The sequence below is a fragment of the Phalacrocorax carbo genome, chromosome 2 (assembly GCF_963921805.1).
Source record: "Phalacrocorax carbo chromosome 2, bPhaCar2.1, whole genome shotgun sequence".
Classification (NCBI taxonomy): domain Eukaryota; kingdom Metazoa; phylum Chordata; class Aves; order Suliformes; family Phalacrocoracidae; genus Phalacrocorax; species Phalacrocorax carbo.
Window position 1 is genome coordinate 36,513,959 of NC_087514.1, and position 7,258 is coordinate 36,521,216.

Sequence of the window (7,258 nt, forward strand, 5' to 3'; positions counted from 1 at the left end):
CGCGGAGGAAAGTGTTATTTGCGTCGTTAAATTTACATCATGTTCATTTTAATCCCATCAGCCGCTAGATAGATGTAGGAATAATGGCGTTTGAGAGGGAAATAGCGATCATCTTCAGAAGGCTGCAGCATAATGGAGGAACCTAATTAATTTAACCTTGCAGCCTCCCATAATGGCTGCACTTTATCATTTCCACAGATGGAGCTTGAAGGAATTAACAACGTTGTTCATCCCAGCAGACATCTCTGGCTGTGGTTAGCCAGTGGCAGATTTCCTACTTCAAGATGCGTTTCTTCACTTGAGGAAACCAACTCGAGCGACGGCAATAGCTGTCGAAACTCGCTAGTGTTGGGTGGGGGTGGGGGTGGGGGGAATATGGAAAAATTATCAGAAAATGCACAATATGTGTCTCTCTACGGTCTCACCAAATCACGCTGGAAGAAGACGGGGCGGTTCCTCGCTTACCAGAGCCAAGACTTTGGCAACACCATTTCAGTTGCTCTTCCTTTATTTTCCCCTTCCCTATATTTTGTTTTTCTTTAACAGCGTACCCTGCTAATCTTTTTTTTTTTTTTTTCCCTTTAAAAACGCGGTACGTGTCTGTTTCGTAGAATTCGTAGAATCCAACCCACCGCTTCTCCTGGATGAGCTGCAGTGTTCACACGCTTTTTATGCTTGGCAAACCTGCGCAGAGCGGAGGTAAGCACGCCTCCACGCACAAAACACGGCCGAAGGCGGAGCATTATTTGAACAAGCTGATCGTTTATTATTTCAGGAAATAATGCCTTTTCCACGCTGTCACGTCCTAGGGCTCACACGCACCCACAGCCCGCAAGTCACCCGCGGGTGTCAGTCCGGAGTGGGGAAGGGAGCAACCTGCCGCTTTGCGGCTTCGGGCTGTGGGAGAATCCCCCCCTCTTCCGTGCCACTAACCTAGGAATAGCCCACGGGGATTAAACCCGCCACACTTTTATTAAGGAGCATTCACTAGTGTCGCTTAGCAGCTTTGGGGTGGGTGTCTGTCACGCCGACACCCGAGGAGCCACCCACGGAAGCCCCCCTCGTGCCAGACGAGCACATTTTGGGCACGATTCTCTCTCCCCGCTTTGGTACGAAAAGTTTGCCGGCGGCTCGGAGGCAAGGCAAGTTCTGCTTTCTGCCTGCGAGATAGATCTAAAACAGTATTGCTTTTTTCCTCTTTTTTTTTTTTTAAAGGTTTTTTGTCATCTGGGGTTTGCTGTTGCTGTTGTCGGGGGGTTTCTTCGCACGCCTCCGAGCGCCTGGCAGGCGAAACTCCCATCCTCGCACTTAGACCTGCCCCAAATGATAACTTGGTGCCGTTCTTACACCCCGACACAGAAAGCCTTTTATTTTTCTATTCCTCCTTTGCAGGGAGCAGCGTGCGATAGAAACCAACGTACCGGGGAAGGAAGGAAGGAAGGAAGGAAGGAAAGAAGGAAGGAAGGAAGGAAGGAAGGAAGGAAGGAAGGAAAATTCGCACCACTACTGCTCGCCATAAAGCCGTGATAGGCGAGTGGCAGCCCGGGGGCCAGCTGGGCTGCTTGTGCCGTGTCATTTCAGGAGGGCGGGTTTGGATCCTCAACCTCGGGTTGTTAATGTGGCAGGTATCTCCGCCACCCGCCAGCGGCGTGACACGGAATATACCCACGCGATAGGGAACGCTGTGGGTGTGCTGTCACTTCTCCCGTGGGCGGGACACCTCCCCGGCTGCTGCCGGCTGCGGGCGGGGGGGCGGCGGGGAGAAGCGCCCGCTCCCACCGCACCGCGCTCGCAGGGCGGCTACAGCAGCCAGAACGCTGTGATTTGGGCTGATGACGTGCGCCGTGACGCTAACCCAGCTAATGATGCCGCTTCGCCAAACAAAGGAGGCTGACCGGTGTGAAGTCCTGGTCATTGGCCACCGGGAAATAACCCTGTGCGTCTATATGCGTGTGTATTGCGGGGGCCGGGGCGGGGGAAGGGAATATAGAGAAGAATCGGCATAGAAAGTAGCATAGAGGAGCTCCGGCTGGGAGCGGCGCGTAGCTGGAGTCCGGGCGCGGGGCAAAGCGTGAGGCGCAGCTCCCTGCGCTGCGTGGAAATCTGTTAAACCAGCCGAAAACGGGGGGAAATAAATAAATAAAACAAAAATTACAAAACAAAAGAAAACCCCAAAACCAAGCAAACAAAAAACAACAGCAACAAAAAGAAAATAAACACTGTCGGTGAAGCCCGCAGATGCACTCCGGCACGGCGGCACCTGCTCGCCCCGCCGCACCTCCCCGCGCAGCCCCGCCGGGCGCTGCTTGCAGCGGAGCCCGTGGGTTGCCCGTGGGTTCCCGTGGGTTCCCGTGGGTTGCCCATGGGTTGCCCGTGGGTTCCCGTGGGTTGCCCGTGACCCAGCGGCGCTGGCGAGCCGGGGGGAAGGAGCCCTGCGGTCGCTCGGGGGAGGGGATGGGGGGCCTGCCAGATATCAGTGATGCGGTCGCTGGGGCCGGGGCGGGGGGGGGGAGGTTTTGATTCGTGCTTTAGGCTGACGCCGTTGCGGGAATGTGCCCCCTGCAAACCCCGCCCGTGCGACCACGGCTTCTCGGCGCCGTCCCCGGCTCTCCGCTCGCGTATTCCCAGGGATAGTGACTCCACCGAAAATAAAATACATTTTAAAACCCCGCAGACTGTCGCTGCTAGAAAGACGGAACACAAACCCCAGTGGGAAGCCCTCACGCTGCGGGACCCCTGTCCCCCTCCCTTCGGCGGTGCGGGAAGTGCCGCCGCTCCGCGTCCTGCGCAGGGCGGTGGGCGGGAGGAGAGCGGCCACCCCCCGGCCCGGCCGCTCCTCCCCTCGGCTCGGGGACAGCTGCCTGCGGATCCAGCAGGACTTTCCTGTTTTCCCGGCCCCGGTGGCTCCCGCTGGTGCCGGCGCCCTTGGGAGGGGAATGAAGAGGGTGGACACAGGGGGAGGTGGTGGCGGCGGTGAACCAGGAGACGGGAAGGCTGCAGGAGCAGCTGCTTTATATTAGGACCGGGGCTGTACTTGTCCTGCCCCGCCAGGCACCGGGGGACAGGGCTGCTGCAGCATCCTCCCTCCGCCTTGCGCCTCTCCAGGCTGAGACCCGCGGAGGCCAAACCTCTCCGGTGCCCCCGCCGACCTGACCTGCAGCCAAGGTACCAGGGCCCGAGAAGGGCTCTGGTGTGTCCCCCGATCCCCCACCCAGGCTCCCCCGCGCTCCATCCACAGCGCAAGCCGCTCATGCAAAGCTCATGCACGCTGCTCCAGCCCCAGGCAGGGCGCGGAAGGAGCGGGGAGGCTGCAAAGGAGGCTGCAAAGGAGGCTGCAAAGGAGGCTGCAAAGGAGGCTGCAAAGGTCTCCCCCAGCGCTCCCCGCCGGGCCGCCGGCGCTCCGTTCGGAGGGTGGGCTCCGCTTGTAACGGGGAAATCACGTAAATCTTCAAATCTCCTCTGAAAATTAATAAAAACACACGAAATCCTAGACAGTCCATTGCAACTGATTTATATCTACCGTTTTACGCGGTTCATTATCCACCTAAATATAAACACACACACACCGTGATTTAATGTAGTTTACGGAGACCACAGGCATTTTTGGCTTCCCTTAGCCTTTTCATTCTAGCGCTGGCAACGGGCTGACTTCAGACTTCCCTCAACAGTTGAATATATCTGGGGGTTGGGATAAGACCAAGGAGGGAGAAAAACACTGCGTTCAGTGTTCTTGTCTTCGGTGCCTCTTCAAACCTACTCGGGGAGCCCCGAGCCCTTCGCACCCCGTGTTCCCGCGCCTGCCCCCGGGCGCGGCGCTGGCTCTCGGTCACCCTTGCGCCCCGACGGACAGTGTCTCTGGAAGCCGGAGACCCCGGCCGGGCCCGGGGGAAGGCGGGGGTTGGCTTTAATCAGCACTGTCAGGGAACCAGAATCAGGTGTGGATTTGTTTCAGGCCGTGTTTACATCAATCAGTATTTTCGTTACCATCTTGTCAACGGTTTTAATTCAAAGCGTATGCTAAAGCCAGAGAAAAGAAGCGGTACGAGGGAGAGCGCTATTTTTAGAAAAACAGTATTAAGCACGTTGGCATCGCTGAAATCTTTTCATTGTACTGGAGGCTAATATTTTTTTTCTCAGCTTTATCGGCAACGATCTGTCTCGATAGGTGTGTGAAGACGGTCCCTAATTTTAGGGAGCTGCGCCCGTGGCCTGCCGATGCAGAGGAGCGCACGCCGCTCCTCCTGGGCATTTCCCTCTAAGTCTAAGCTGGGCGCCGTTTTCCCCAGCACCGGTAGGCGCAGGCGGGGGTCCCAGCGCCAGCCCTTGCGCGCCTTGAGGCTCCCCGCGCAACGCCCCTCTTGCGCTGCCGGGGGACCCGCGCAGCGCCCTGCGCTCACATCGCGGCCCCCCCTCCCCGCCGCGGTGCTGCGGGCTCTCCCCAGGCTTTGCGCGGCAGACGGTGGTTTGCGGGACGGGGGCGGGGGGGGCTCACCACACCACCGCTGCGCTCAGGAGGTCAAATTCACCGGATTAATGGCTAAACCGAGAGAGAAGCGCTCCTACCTGCGCTGTATTTTGGGCTGAGCTATTTGCGCGGGGCTGGGGCGGTCGGGCTGAGCGGTGCGGGCGCCCTGCGTGCATCTCGCCGGCTCTTTTCGCTCCCGCTCTCCGGCATCCTCAGCTCACTTTTCACATCAAATAGGGCCATAAACTTTTGATCTTTGCTGTTACATTCCAGGTTTCCTAGTGATGTTTCCTGCACACCAGGCCCCCCCACCCCCTACCCCCCCCGCCAATTCTGACCCACTTGGCATTTAAACGCGACCCGGTAGATGTGAATTTCTGTTGAAAAATGTGATTTTGAACGTCCGCGTTCAGTCGTCTCTTCGCGCTTGGCCTCACATCGAAATCCCTGTCGGAGGAGGGACCTAACGTTTTAGATGCCCCAGAAGAGCGCTGAATTTTTGGCTTGCTTACATCTTTCAGCACGCGAGCCAGAATGAGACCTATTAAAATACTGACTAATGCCTGCGAAGACAATTCCCAGAACTTCAAAGCCCTTACGCGACTATTGGCAATGGCCGCGCTCCGGCGCTGCAAACAGCAGACGGGCTCAGAGAGACCTCGGCTACTCGTGTTTAAGACGCTATTAAGCAGGAGCAGTGACTCAGTCTTCAGCCGAAGACGGTCTGGGGGGTCTTTTCCCGCCGATTTGAGCTCCCATTTTCCTCTCTGGGCCGTAGGAAACCACCCGAGTGCCTGACTCTACAGCTGAAGGAGCACCCCAAGGTGCAGCAGGGGGTCCCCTCTGCGGGACAGCGGGGGCGGCTCAGGGTGGGTGGAAGGGGATGATTTCACGCCTATACCCGGTCTTGCACCCCGGTCTCCGTCCACCACCCCGTTTCCCCAAAACCTGTCTGCGGGGGAACCCGGCGTCGGAGCCCCGGGGAAGGTCCCTGCCACGGCCCTCGGAGCATCGCTCCGGCCCCGCGTCCCCTGTGGGACCTCAAGCCTGGAAAGTCCCACCAAAGCAGCAAAGGAGGGAGTGTTCAAGCCCCAGGACAGCGGTTCGGGCCGACCACCCCCAGCCCAGACCCGGGCAGCCCCGGGCCAGCGCAAGCGGCTGCGCGGCCGCAGAGAGGGGCGGGCGGGGAGGGATGCGCGGCGCGGCCGGGGATGCTGCGGCCGGCGGGCACCGGTCTTCCCTCCTCCCTGGGTTGTTCCTAGCACGTTTGCCCGGTTAGATTTAGTCATGGGATAATATTTACTTAAAATTCGCCATTTCGTTAAGGTTCTTGACAATAAATTCGCTTTCTGGAATATTTCCAGACGTGTGCTCACAAGAGGCCTGAGCAAAGTCGGAGAAGGTAATCTTAAATTCAAGCATTTCCGCCCCAGATATCCAAGGATGGGTTGGTTGGTTGGGTTTTTTTTTTTTCCTATTAACCTGTCTGAAATGTGTTGCAATTCCTTCATATCCCTTCATTCATTAAAGGAATACTGTTCTTTTATTTTCTCACCATTACAACAACTACTTGCCGTGAGAGTTAGTATTTACTTCAAAGGCATTCGAACATCCCGTTACGAGCACAATTTTCTCAAACATACCAAGTAATTTTCTATTATGATCTTCATGAGGACATAGTAATGACGGATAAGCAAGACTTACACTGTCAACAACATGATTCAATTACACACCAGCCTCTTGGACTGTTAGGAGTTAAATAGAGCCACAATATTTTAAGGGAAACGAGGAACGCTAAATACATAGAAGTTTACCAAGATGCCAAATAAGGCACCTTTGATTAAACTCCTATATCTGATAAACTGCAGTTCCAAATTTGCAGTAGTGACTCTGCGCTTAACTACTTCGATGAGTGGGCTCACGCAGAACTGATGCAGACGCCCATGTTTGCAGAATGTGACCTTAAACAAGTGGATTGTCACTCTGAATGGTGCAGCCTCCACCTGTGTCGTGTACACAGAGTTCTGATTTCAGGCCTTTACTGTTGAAGAACCTCCTCTAGAATCGTAGAGAGACCAAAGCTAAGGATATTATTCCTTTTCACATGGTGTATTCAGTTTGAAGATCTTAATGAACAAAGGCACAGTAAAATTACCAGAGAGTTTAAAATATAAAAGAGGATTTCATTGATAATCTACTTGATAATCTGGTTTTAGCCAGTTATTTCATGGAGGAAACTTCCGTAATTCCATATATTCACAAATAGCTCCGTCAGCAGTTTAATTAAAATTACAAATACAAGTGTTTATAGCATCAGGTCTTAGAAAGCACTAGAGATGAATTTACAGATGGTGAAAAAAAGTGCGCACAACTCACTGTAAGTCAGAGCGACTTCTATCACTGACCTGAGGAGCTGTGGGAAGTTTCTATCCGCAGAGACACAATTACCAGATTATGAAGCTGGAAGACGACCTTTTTAGCTGCTCCACACAATGTTAAGTTGCTGCTTTTCTCATCTTCCTCCATCTTCATCAGTTTTAGACAACTCCGTATCAAAAAGATATTGACAAACTAACAGGGTATTGGGGGGGGGGGGGGAAGATGAGCAGCATAGCAGACGGAGAAATATTTATTTTCTAAGTCAGCAAATCACATGGAGGATAACAACAAACAATGGAGGTATTGAAAACATAAGAACTACAGAGGAAAATGCTTTCTTTTGGGGAGTCAAAGCAAACATAACCAAGAGTTAGATTAAATGGATTCACTTTTGAGGGGACTATATGTTGTTTG